This window comes from Giraffa tippelskirchi, chromosome 5, assembly GCF_054371585.1.
Source record: "Giraffa tippelskirchi isolate mGirTip1 chromosome 5, T2T-mGirTip1v1.2.pri, whole genome shotgun sequence".
NCBI classification, from domain to species: domain Eukaryota; kingdom Metazoa; phylum Chordata; class Mammalia; order Artiodactyla; family Giraffidae; genus Giraffa; species Giraffa tippelskirchi.
Window position 1 is genome coordinate 91020834 of NC_137279.1, and position 12828 is coordinate 91033661.

At 37.4% G+C, this 12828-nt stretch overlaps 1 protein-coding gene and 1 pseudogene across 1 annotated transcript in view; one reads left to right on the plus strand and one right to left on the minus strand.

Annotated features, from left to right (window-relative positions):
- CD1D (CD1d molecule) overlaps nt 1-12828 on the minus strand; it is a 111983-nt gene that overhangs the window by 16100 nt on the left and 83055 nt on the right. The window lies entirely within an intron of this gene.
- LOC145505229 (glucosaminyl-phosphatidylinositol-acyltransferase PIGW-like) lies at nt 330-2657 on the plus strand (annotated as a pseudogene).

The following is a 12828-nucleotide window of genomic DNA, read 5'->3' on the forward strand; positions in this document are numbered from 1 at the left end:
AGAATCTGCCTGCCAGTGCAGGAAACGTGGACTTGATCCCTGGTCCCAGAAGATCCCACATGTTGTCCCATGCACCACAACTATTGAGCCTGTGTTGTAAGACCAGCAAGCTGCAACTACTGAGCTCACGTGCTGCAACTACTGAAGTCCTCACACTCTGGAGCCCATGCCCCACAACAAGAGAAGTCATTGCAATAAAAAGCTGGGGCACCAAAACGAAGAGTGGCCCCCCACCAGCCACTACTAGAGAAAAGCCCAAGCAGCAACAAAGACCCAACACAGCCAAAAATAAATAAATAAAATTATTTTTGAAAAAAGAATATTACACCATGATCAAGTGGGATTGACTCCTGGAACGCAAAGATGGTTCAACATACACAAATCAATAAATGTGATACACAACATTAACAAAATAAAAAATTGAAAATTGTATGATCATCTTAATAGATTCAGAAAAGGCCTTTGACAAAATTCAACAACCTTCCTTGAAAAGGAAAAAAACTCTCAATAAATTAGATACAGATGGAATATATCTCAACATAGTAAAGGCAGTGTATTACAAATCAACAGCTAAAATCATGTTCGGTGTTGAAAAACTGAAAGCTTTTCCTCTGTGATTAGGTACAAAACAGAGATATACACTATTGCCATTTTAAGTCAACATAGTACCTGAAGTTTTCCGGCCAGAGCACTTAGATAAGGAAAAATTTAAAGGCATCTGAATTAGAAAAGAAGTAAAACTGTTTCTATTTGCAGATGGCAATCTTATATATAGAAAACCCTAAAAACTCAACCAAAAAACTGGAACTAATAAACAAATTCAGTAAAATTGAAAGGTACAAAAATCAATATGCAAAAAATCAGTTGCATTTCCAAATATTAACAATGAACTCTTGGAAAAAGAAATTAAGAAAACAATCCCATTTACAATAACATTAAAAAGAATGAAATACTTGGGAATAAATTTAACCAAGGAGGTAAAAGATCAGTATATTAAGATCCATGAGACACTTGAGCCATGAACTGCCACTCTGGCCAAGTGGCCAGAACCCACGGCTCCTCCCCTGGGGCAGAGTACACATTCAGCGCAGGGCATCCCTGACTCATCAGGGACATCAGGATCCAGAATTGGGGGCTCTCTGGTGAACAAAATACTTTGAAAGCCTGGAGAAGAAGAAAAATTCTCAAAAGCAGATGAAGGAATCTTTTGTCAGTGACCACAATGGAACAAGCATGCTGGAAATCTTTGAGGGCTTGGGCTTGCCTATGCTCCTTATCCTGAGCAGAGGGCTCCTGATCATTTTCTCATAGCACTTATCTTTTTCTTCACACACTTGGAGAATTTGCTTCTTCACTGACTTTGCTTTCTTGATAGTTCCCCTGGTGACAATCTTGACCATTTTCTCTACATTTGTTCTCCTTGAGCATCTTGTAATTATCTTTGGGGCTGGGCTGTTCTATAAAATATACTGAAAGAGAATTTGATAGGTCAGAATGCCTGTCTGGAAAATTCTTGAAAAATTCTTGAAAGTCAGTCTGGAATCAGAATAAATTCCAGGCATCTCTTGTTTCAATGTAATTGACAGTGCATTTACTGCCGTTGCCATTTTGGCTATAGACTGCCCATATTTTCCTAGAAGACTTCCCAAAACCAGGCTCTATGGGATAGAAGCAATGGATTTTGGAATAGGAGGATTTCTTTTGAGGACTGAAACAATTTCTCCAAGGATTAGAAGAAAATATACAAAGAGTCCAGATTGTATTTTACAAAGTCACTGTACTCTGGCCATTAGTCTTCCTAGGAATGGGGTGATTAATTATTATAAGATCTGTAGGATATCAGGAACACTTAACTGAGTATGGAGTTCAATGGGACATTTCCTTTACCTTAATAGTTGTGAAATTGATAGCATCACTGCTTTTGATTATTTTTCCCCTAAATAAACCCTCGATTGTGGCCATCAGCATTACTATATTATACCAACTAGCCTTGATTTTACCCCATTGAAGAGATTAATTTTGTATGGCACAGGAGTTTGTTTACTAAATGTCAACAGAGAAAAAGAAAACCTCTACCTTGTGGTATATCACAGTACTCATGGCTAGTGTTCAAAGAGGGTCATATGAGCTTAAAAAAAGAAATCACTTATCAAAGACTGGATAAAAGTAACATATAATCTGTTGATATCTATTGGCCTCTTCATATCATTTTACATAGTTCAGGTAAATGTAGAAGTGGCATCTTAAAGAATGGACAGCTTAGCCTTTTTTATTTGGGTAATTGCTTCTTACCTGATCCTCCTTAGTAGTTAATACTGGGTGATATAATTTTGAGTTTTGCCAAATTTCTAATTAAGGGTACAATATTACCATGTTCTTGAAATTTTTTCCATCACAAGCTGCAAATAAAAAGCAATCAGAATATCTACTCTCTGAAGCTGAAAGAAAACCCACTCTTTGTTTAATCACAACAATGAACAAAAACAAATTAATTTTTTCCTGCTGGCAAATATAACACTGACAAAATCAACCTGTTAGTATATACATTACACAGAAGTACATTGTGTGCTTTATTTGTGCTCAACCTCTGTATGTTTATCAACTGTTTAATTATATATGTACTACACTTGCAAGATAAGACTATAAAATCTTGGTGATCAACAGGGGTAGGATATGTTTTGAGCAATATTATTTTAATGAGCAAGAGTAAACATAAAATGTGAAGAAAATAGGACTTTTGGCAACCCAATGTTTTTTTATTTATTTATTTTATTAAATAAATTTATTTATTTTAGTTGGGAGCTATTTACTTTACAATATTGTAGTAGTTTTTGCCATACATTGACATGAATCAGCCATGGGTTTACATGTGTTCCCCTTCCTGGACCTCCCTTCCACCTCCCTCCCCATCCCATGCCTCTGGGTCATCCCATTGCCCCGGCCCTGAGCATTTGTCTCATGCATCGAACATGGAATGGTGTTCTGTTTCACACATGACAATATACATGTTTCAACGCTATTCTCCCAGAACGTCCCACCCTCACCTTCTCCCTCAGAGTCCATAAAATTGTTCTATGCATCTGTGTCTCTTATTCTGTCTCGCATATAGGGTTATCGTTACCACCTTTCAAATTCCATATATATGCATTAGTATACTGTATTGGTGTTTTTCTTTCTGGCTTACTTCACTCTGTATAATGGGCTCCAGTTTCATCCATCTCAATAGAACTGATTCAAATGTATTCTTTTTAATGGCTGAGTAATATTCCATTGTGTATATGTACCACAGCTTCCTTATCCATTCGTCTGCTGATGGACATCTAGGTTGCTTCCATGTCCTGGCTATTGTAAACAGTGGCAACCCAATATTAACTATAATTTATTATAAAATTGTTTCATTATTACTCTAACAGTAATGATTTTTAATATTTTAAATGTATCTCAACACTATGTAAAACAAACCAATACAGAAGAAACAAAGCCTTGTGACTTGTTAGAATATATAAATTTCAATATTTTAAAGAAATTGTTGTGTTTATAGTTGTGACACTAGAAGATTAAAGGAGTGGGGAGGAGGATTTTTACTTTCCATTTTATATTACCTATTATGAGTCTGTATTTTTTTGTATGAATCACTTTTATAATATTTACATTAAAAATTTTCAATTGTGGAATTGTGAAAAAAATTATAAGACATTGGTAAAAGGAATTGAAGACAAAAACAAATGGGATGATAACCCATATTCATAGACTTCAAGAATCAATAATGTTAAAATATCCATACTACCCAAAATAATCAATAGATCCTGTGAAATCCCTATCAAAATTTCATTAGAATTTTCATAGGAATACAACAAACAATTCTAAAATTTATATAAAGCCACAAAACACTTTGAGTAGTCAAAGCAAACTTCAGAAAGAACAAAGCTGGAGTCATCACATGTCCTGATTTCAAACTATGTTACAAAGTTTTAGTAATCAAAACAGCATGGCACTGGCATAAAAGTAGACACATAGATCAGTGGAATAGAATAGAAATCCCAGTAGTAATCTCATGCATATATGGTTAATTAATTTTTGATGAAGGCACCAAGAATATGGAGAAAGGATAGTCTCTTCAATAAATGGTGCTGGGATATCTACATGCAAAAGAATGACACTAGGTTTCTATGTTATACCACACATAAAAATCAACTCAAAATCGATTAAAGATTTGGATATAAGACCTAAAACTATTAAAACCCCAGAATAAAACAGAGATATGCTCCTTAACATTGGTATTGGCAATAATTTCTTTGAATATATTGCTGGTAAAAATATCAATAACTTCAGATATGTGGATGATATCACCTTAATGGCAGAAAGTGAGGAGGAAATAAAGAGCCTCTTGATGAGGGTGAAAGAGGAGAGTGAAAAAACTGGCTAAAAACTCAACATTCAAAAAACTAAGATCATGGCATCTGGTGCCATCACTTCATGTCAGATAGATGGGAAAAAAGTAGAAGCAGTGACAGATTTTATTTTCTTGGGCTCCAAATCAATGCAGACAGTGACTATAGCCATGAATTTAAAAAACTCTTAACTCCTTGAAAGGAAAGCTATGGCAAATCTAGACAGCGTATTAAAAAGCAGAGACATCACTTTGCCAACAAAGGTCCATATTGTCCAAGCTAAGGTTTTTCCAGTAGTAATGTATGCATGTGAGAGTTGGACCATTAAGAAGGCTGAGAACTGAAGAATTGATGTCTTTGAATTGTGGTGCTGGAGAAGACTCTTGAGAGTCCCTTGGACGGCAAGGAGATCAAACCAGTCAATTCTAAAGGAAATTTATCTGGTATATTCATTGGAAGGACTGATGCTGAAGCTAAAGCTCCAATACTTTGGCCACCTAATGTGAAGAGCTAACTCACTGAAAAAGATTCTGATGCTGGGAAAGATTGAAAACAAAAGGAGAAGAGGGCAGCAGAGGATGAGATAGCATCACCAATTCAATGGACATGATCTGAGCAAACTCTGAGAGATAGTGAAGGATGCGGAAACTTGGAATGCTGCAGTTCACGGGGTTGCAAAGAGTTGGGCACAACTTAGTCACTGAACAACACCAATGGTACCAAAAGCAAAGGCAACAAAAGCAAAAATAAACAAAAATAAACTGGGATTACATCAACTAAAAAGTTGCTAAGTAGCAAATGAAACCATCAATTAAATGAAAATACAGCCTATGGAATGGGAGAAAATATTTGCAAAGGATATATTTAATAAGAAGTTACTATCCAAAATATACAAAGAACTCATACAACTCATAAGCAAAAATAATAATCAATTAAAAATAGGCAAAGAACCTAAATATACATTTTTCCAAAGAAAACAGGTATTTTAAAAGTTCCTCAACTTGACTTATCATCAAGAAAATGAAAATCTAAATTTTGTTTGACCACAGGGCTTGCAGTAACCTTAAACCCAGGAAAGCACATGTCCTGATTTGCAGCCCATAGAGTCACATGTAAATTCCTGATATGACTTCTCCAGCAATGCCTGGGATCAGCAGTTCTCTTTGCTTGCTTCCCCGTGCCTTCCTCTTTGTTGTTGTTCAGTCGCTCAGTCACGTCCGACTCTTTGCCACCTGGTGGACTACAGCACACCAGGCTTCCCTGTCCTTCACCATCTCCTGGAGTTTGCTCAAACTCATGTCCATTAAGTTGATGATGCCATTCGACCATCTCATCCTCTGTCACCCGCCTCTCCTACTGCCTTCAATCTTTCCCAGCATCAGGGTCTTTTCCAGTGAGTTGGCTCTTTGCATCAGGTGACCAAAATATTTGATATTCAACTTCAGCATCAGTCCTTCCAATGAATATTCAAGGTTGATTTCCTTTAAGATTGACTGGTTTGATCTCCTTGCAATCCAAGAGACTCTCAAGAATCTTCTCCAACATCACAATTCGAAAGTATCAATTCTTCGACATTCAGCCTTTTTCATCGTCCAGCTTTCACATCCGTACATGACTACTGGAAAAACCTTCCTCTAGTTTTCCCCTTAATATGACCCTGGAGGGGCTTTCCAGACTCCCACTCATTTGGTTCTAATTGACCAGTCAGCCTTAACCTGGGAACCCCAAAGCATGCCACCCAAAGACCCTAATAAAGGCATGTACCCCACATCTATCTCTCTGTCTGCACTTTACCTCCTGATGTGGTCCCTCTGCTGCTGCTGCTGCTAAGTCACTTCAGTCGTGTCCGACTCTGTGCGACCCCATAGACAGTAGCCCACCAGGCTCCCCCGTCCCTGGGATTCTCCAGACAAGAACACTGGAGTGGGTTGCCATTTCCTTCTCCAATGCATGCAAGTGAAAAGTGAAAGTGTCTAGGCTTGCCAAATACCTCCAGGACCTATGAGTAATAAATCTCTCTTTCAATTCCTCTCCTGATCTGTTGTTGAACTTCAGCTCACCTTATGCTCCACTTGACAACTGCAAACTTAAAAAAATCATAACAAAATACATATAATGGAACATATTCAGCCTTTAAAAAGAAGGAAATCCTTCCATCTGTGACAGCATAGGTGAGTACAGAGAGCATTATGCTAAATAAGCTAGATAAAAACAAAACAAACACTGAATGGTATCATTCATATGTGGAATATTTTTTTATAAAAGTCAAGTTCATAGCAAAAGTTATTAGGAACAGAGTATAAAATGGTGGTTACCAGTAACTATGGGATGGGGGAATGAGAAGTTGGTAAAAGGGTACAACCTTTGAATTATAAGATAAATAAAGTCTAAGGATCTAAGGCAGTGTATGGTGACTAGAGTTGATAATACTCTATTGCATAATTGAAATTTGCTAAGATAGTAGAACTTAGCTCTCTTACATAAAAAGATCAAAATGTGAGGTGATGTATGTGTTAGTCAACTCAGTTGTGGGAAGATTTTCACAATATGTTTGTATATCAAATCATCATGTTTTACACTTTAAATATTTATAATTTTGTCAATCAAAGCTCAGTGAACCTGAAAAAAGTTATTTGGGTCTGTATAAAATTCTACATCTAAAAATTAGAAAGTACATGGGCTTCTCAAGCATACAAGAATCAAATATATAAATGGCTATGTTCCAAGGCATAAAGTCCCAATACTTTTCAATGAACAGGTAGGTAGCTTATAAACTCTGTTCACATTCTCTGACCATAGCATCACTAACCTAAAAGTTAATAACAAAAAAGTAAGTGCTTAAATTTCCATATACTTGGTTTACAAACCTACTTCTAGGGAATTTATTAGTCAAAAGAGAAAATATGCTGAAAATTTTAAAAAACTTAAGACTGAATAACAATAAAAAATATTACACATCAAAACCTGTGAGACGTACTGTTTTACTGTCCAGTTTCTGAAGGTAGATTCAATGTAGGTCAATTAGATTAATATTTTTCTTTTGTTGCTCAAATCTTTTATATCTATGCAGATTTTTTTTTTTTTTGGCTACTGTACTTACTAATAATTGTGAGAGTTGTATTGAAACCTCCCTTGAAAGTCCATCCTTTTTGAGTAAAGTGAAATTTCAAGAGAAATCTAAACTTTAAAATGTTTATATTGCAACAAGGAAACACTGAAATTCCATGAGCTAAAGACTTAAGACGTTGCCAGTTGCCTGGGCATGCTTTGGTTGTGGTAACAGGAACCTGCAGGTTTGCAGGTCCCGGACAGGGGGATGAGTGGGGGTCAACCACGAGAACCCAGCTTGAGTGAAATTTCCTGAAAAAAGGGAGTGACTATGTGTAACAGTCTGAATTTGACTGATATGAAAGGCTGTACTGTGTGTTGCCTTGTTCCCATGTAATGAATGCATGTGCTTGTCATCCAGGCCAGTATAAAGGAAGCTATTTCTATGTCTGATAAATACCAAGATAGTGATAAGACAACAGCTGTGAGGCTCATATTTAATATGGCTAGGTTCACATTCAGGAAATCCACACTAAAGCACAAGAGTGTTACTGACTTTAATTCAATTAACAGCAGATGGAGCCAGAAGTTTCTGTGAGCCGCATCTCATTAAATCTCCAGGAGACTGGGATTACTCTCTGCTAAGAAACTCCTGATGCCTTTCTTCTTGAATTTATACATAACTTTTTAACAGTCAGTACAGCAAAAGTGCACATCTGAAAAATGTAAAGCCTCAAATCTTCCTGTCTCTCCTGTCACACGAAATCTACATCTATTTAAACTATTGATTTAGGATTTAAAATAAAGGTCTGTTGTCTATGGATTGAATGAGGATAATCCCCCCTTTTGTATCTTGGTTTCCTGGGATGCTGGTGGTTCTACAGAAGGGCATCAGAAGGGCATCTGTCATTCACTGCATGGCAGCAATCGCTCTTCTCTGCTATGTGTGCTGGAAGGACAAATAAATGATTGTTGTGTTCTTAGTGGGATGAGCAGATGTACCTATGTGAACATCTGGCCCAAATTAAGATAATATGTAGTGCCCTTGGGGGAAAAAATAGGGCCCAAATGACAGCAGCTTTGAAGAATTTGCTTTAGAGGGTTTAGGAAAACACACCTGCCCACCCAAAAACCTAGATAAAAAACACATCTATCCTGATAAGTGCTATGTTGTGGACATACATCTTACTATGCAACAATTAGAAACAACAAATTAGATGTGCATATGGCAATAGAGACAAATCTTAAAACAATGTTTAGGAGAAAAAAGGTAAGAAAGGTGTGAGATAGAAAGGTAAATAGAGATGACAGATATATCAAACACCATTTGTGAATTTTTTTAATTTATTTATTTAATTGGAGGCTAATTACAATATTGTAGTGGTTTTTGCACCATGCATTGACATGAAGCAGCCACGGATGTACATGTGTCCCCCATCCTGAGCCCCCCTTCCTCCTCCCTCCCCATCACATCCCTCAGGGTTGTCCCAGTGCACCGGCTTTGAGTGCCTGTTTCATGCATTGAACTTGGACTGGTGATCTATTTCACAAATGGTAATATACATGTTTCAGTGCTATTCTCTCAAATCACCCCACCCTCGCCTTCTCTAAAACACATGCACACAGGACAATTCTTAAGGACATAAATAAACAAAAAGTTACCCATGAAACACTTGAAAATAGTTGCCTATGAATGAAATTGGGAATGGAATTGGCTAACGAGAATAAAGGCAATAAATCAGTTAAACAAAACAAAAATTCTTTCCCAGACCAAACATGCTAATATGCCATTGACTAAGGAGTATAACTAATTCGACCATCTGTAACTGAAGTCCAACAGACAAATACAAATCTGTAATAAAAGAATTGCAAGGTGTCACAGAAGCCATGAATAAAAATTGCAATGTATAGAGGATCTAGAATTTCTATGCTATCTGTGGTATGCAATAAATATGTGGAACCATGAAGGAAGTGCAGGCTGAGTGCAGATTCATAGTTTCATACTTCAAAGAAGTATGAACAGAGAAATATTAAAATTAGATTTAAGGACTTTCAACTCAACTAGCTTAATTAAATTTTTTAAAATAGACTTCATTGTAATAACACTAGCAGCTGTGTCCTAAATAAATGGTTTTATTTTTTCAATTATATTCTCCTACAAAGTGTGATTTATCTTTTCAATACTATTCTGAAAATTTTCTAAATCTGCTAATTTGGTTGAGTTTTCTTTCTTGGTGAAAGTAAGACACATATGAATTCTGATCATATGATAAATTTGCCATCAGAATAGGTAAGAAAGATTCACAAGTCCATCTGTATCACCACCTAAGACTAACATTCAATCACTATAGCCCACATTAATTGTAAACCATGAAGAATTTTTACCAAAAACAGGTATAATGAGGAATGTTCTTTATTCTCTTCATACTTTGGATCATCTGTGCACTGGAGAGCTACAATTAACAAATAGATAGTTACCTTGTTCCAGGGGTCAGCAAATTATAGCCCATCTTATACAGGTCTTATTCCAGCCTGTCACCTCTTTTTGAATGTCCCATAGACTAAGAAGGGTTTTATGGCCCTTTGCTCAGCAGTGTCACCCACATATTCTATTTGGTGCTCCTTGGCCAGCCCAAGGTGCAAGACAATGGTATCCAGACCGGGGTAGGAGGACCATGACTTGCCTGCGGGGCACTCCAGGGTCTTGAGTCCACAGCTTTCCAGCCTTTCTTGGGTTAAATGATACTCCTGGGAGATGACAGCTTGAAAAAGTTAGAGTCACTTGGCAGAATATTGCTGCTCCCCCATTTTTTAAGCTTTCTTATGGAGAGTTGAACATATACAAAAGAGGCAGAATGGCATGATGAACCTAATTGGACCCACCTCCCTCCTCCCTTGGGCTTGGCCTGCCCCTCATGTTCTGAACCAAATCCAGCCATCTTATTCTTTTATCTATAGGCATTTTGAAGTGTATCACAATACCACAACCACACCTAAAACAATAAACAATTATCTGCTTCCATTACACATCCAGGGTGTTAAAGAAAATAATTTTTACGCTTTTAGATGATTGGGGGAAAAAGAATAATATTTCATAATTCAAAAAAGTATACAAAATGCATATTTTAATATTATAAATAAAGTTTTATTGGGACACAGATGAACTCATTCATTTCTTTCCTATGGGTGCTTTTGTGCCACAGAAGCAGGATTGAGCTATTGCAACTGAGACAATACAGCCCACAAAGCCTGAAATATTTACTATCTGGCCCCCTACAGAAAAAAAATAATTGACAGTCTCTGGCCTATTCTATAATCTCAATCACTCCCAGCCTTGCAAGGAACTCTGCTCATGCTGCAGCCCTGCCTGGAATTATATGACCTTATTTAGAGTAGGAGCAGACTAATATCTGTGGTCACAAGCCACAAGATGGAAGCCCTTGCTGATAAGGACCTTTATAGTGATGTCAGCTAAAAGGCTGTGCAGCCACTGGATGCAACAGCTGTCCAGGACACACAGTACTCATGATTGGAAATGCTCTTTTTTTAAATTTTTGACTCAAGACAGTCAAGACTCTAGTCCACCCTTCTCACACACGTCCTGAGTCCAAAGATGGGCCAGGGCCATTTTTAGCTACTAATAGTATTATGTTAACAATCTCTTCAACATTCACATAATATTACAGCAGTATCTATATTTCCAGAATTTTTGATTACCATATAGAAGTGACGAATCTGTCTGAATATCCATATGATGATAGATTCTATAATATCAAAAACTTTTGAAATTTCAACAGTTTTACACACTTAACTGGCCCAATCCCCTGTCTTGCTAAACACTAGGAAGCTCTGTTACTCCAGAAAGCACTTTAAAAGACAGAGAGGAGAATTAGTGGTCACTTGGCTAATCCTGGAAAATGAAGCACGATCTTAGCTGAAGCCCTTGGACGTGAGCTCACATCATGTCGGCACTATTCTTAATATTCTGTGACTACGTAAGATTTGTTGACTGAAAAAAAAATGCAGCGTGTGAGAGTGCATTGTGAGTTAAGTTTTATTTGTGGCAAAAATGAGGACTATAGCCCAGGAGGCAATATTTCAGACAGCTTTGACTGCCCCAAAGAGGCAAGGAGTAAGGTCAGTATACGTGTGATTTTGGTGAAGGGAGAATACATGCAATCAAGCACATGTTTTTGCAGAAAGTTGTTGCTAGTCACAAGTAGCAGTATCACCATGAAAGATTTTAGTACTTTTCTAGATATGAGGAGATGCAAGAACTGGGCTCATAAAATCTTCTCCTGAAAATGTCTAACTATCTGAAGGCCTGCTATGCCAACTTTTCCCAGGACACAGAGTACTTCTTTCCTGATCTCCACCCTGAACTCCGTTCCGAGTGTGTTGAAGGTCAGCAGCTTGTGATATGATACTTGTAGAGGCAGAGGGAAAGGACCAATTTGTAGTTGACGCTTCCTACCAATGAACTCTTTTATGCCCTTTTATGCTCTCCATTCTACGACTCCCTTTACTCATTTAGTCTTTTTTTAAAAATATTTATTTATTTGGCTTCCTGGAGGTGAATGGGCTTCTCTAGTTGTGGCGCGCAGGCTCCAGATTGCAGGCTCAGTAACTGCAGCTTAGTTGCCCATCAGCATGTGAGATCTCAGTTCCCCAACCAGAAACTGAACCCTCATTCCCTGCATCATTGCAAGGCAGATTCTTAACCACTGGACCACCAGGGAGGTCACCACTCATTTAGTCTTAAGCATGTGACTTTTAATATTACCATGGGATATAGCTTTTAACAGCAAGAACATTTTTCTTATAGAGTCTCCTTCATGTGCCTGCATGATGAAGTCAGTGATGAATGAGAAAACATAAGTGTTTTAGGCAATAAGAGATTTCATTACAAGCAATGGAGTGTTACAAAACTATTGGAAAGTAGAGAGAATAGTCTAAGCTGAGAATTGCAGAAATGACTCCCAGGATGTTTTAACTTGGACCAGGATTTCATTTAATCAGGTATGATAATGTGACAGACACAGAGACAATTGCCTCTGCTGGAAGAGATTATTACTTACAATTCTCAAGAGAAGGGGGCATACCACGTCATGCAAGTTCACATCAGATAAAATCAAGAGCAGTCAGGAGAGAGAAAGAATAAGGGGACAGCATGGGCATAAGCCTCTATTGTGATTTCCACAAGAAAGGCAAGACAGGGCAAAGTAAATAATTTAGAATTGGGTTATTTGAATAATTTCAGCAGGTTAAGAGTTGTAAATGGGCTTCCCTGGTGGCTCAGTGGTCACAAACTCTTTTGCCAATGCAAAAGACACAGGTTTGATCACTGGGTTGTGAAGATCCCCTGCAGAAGGAAAAGGCAACCTCCTCC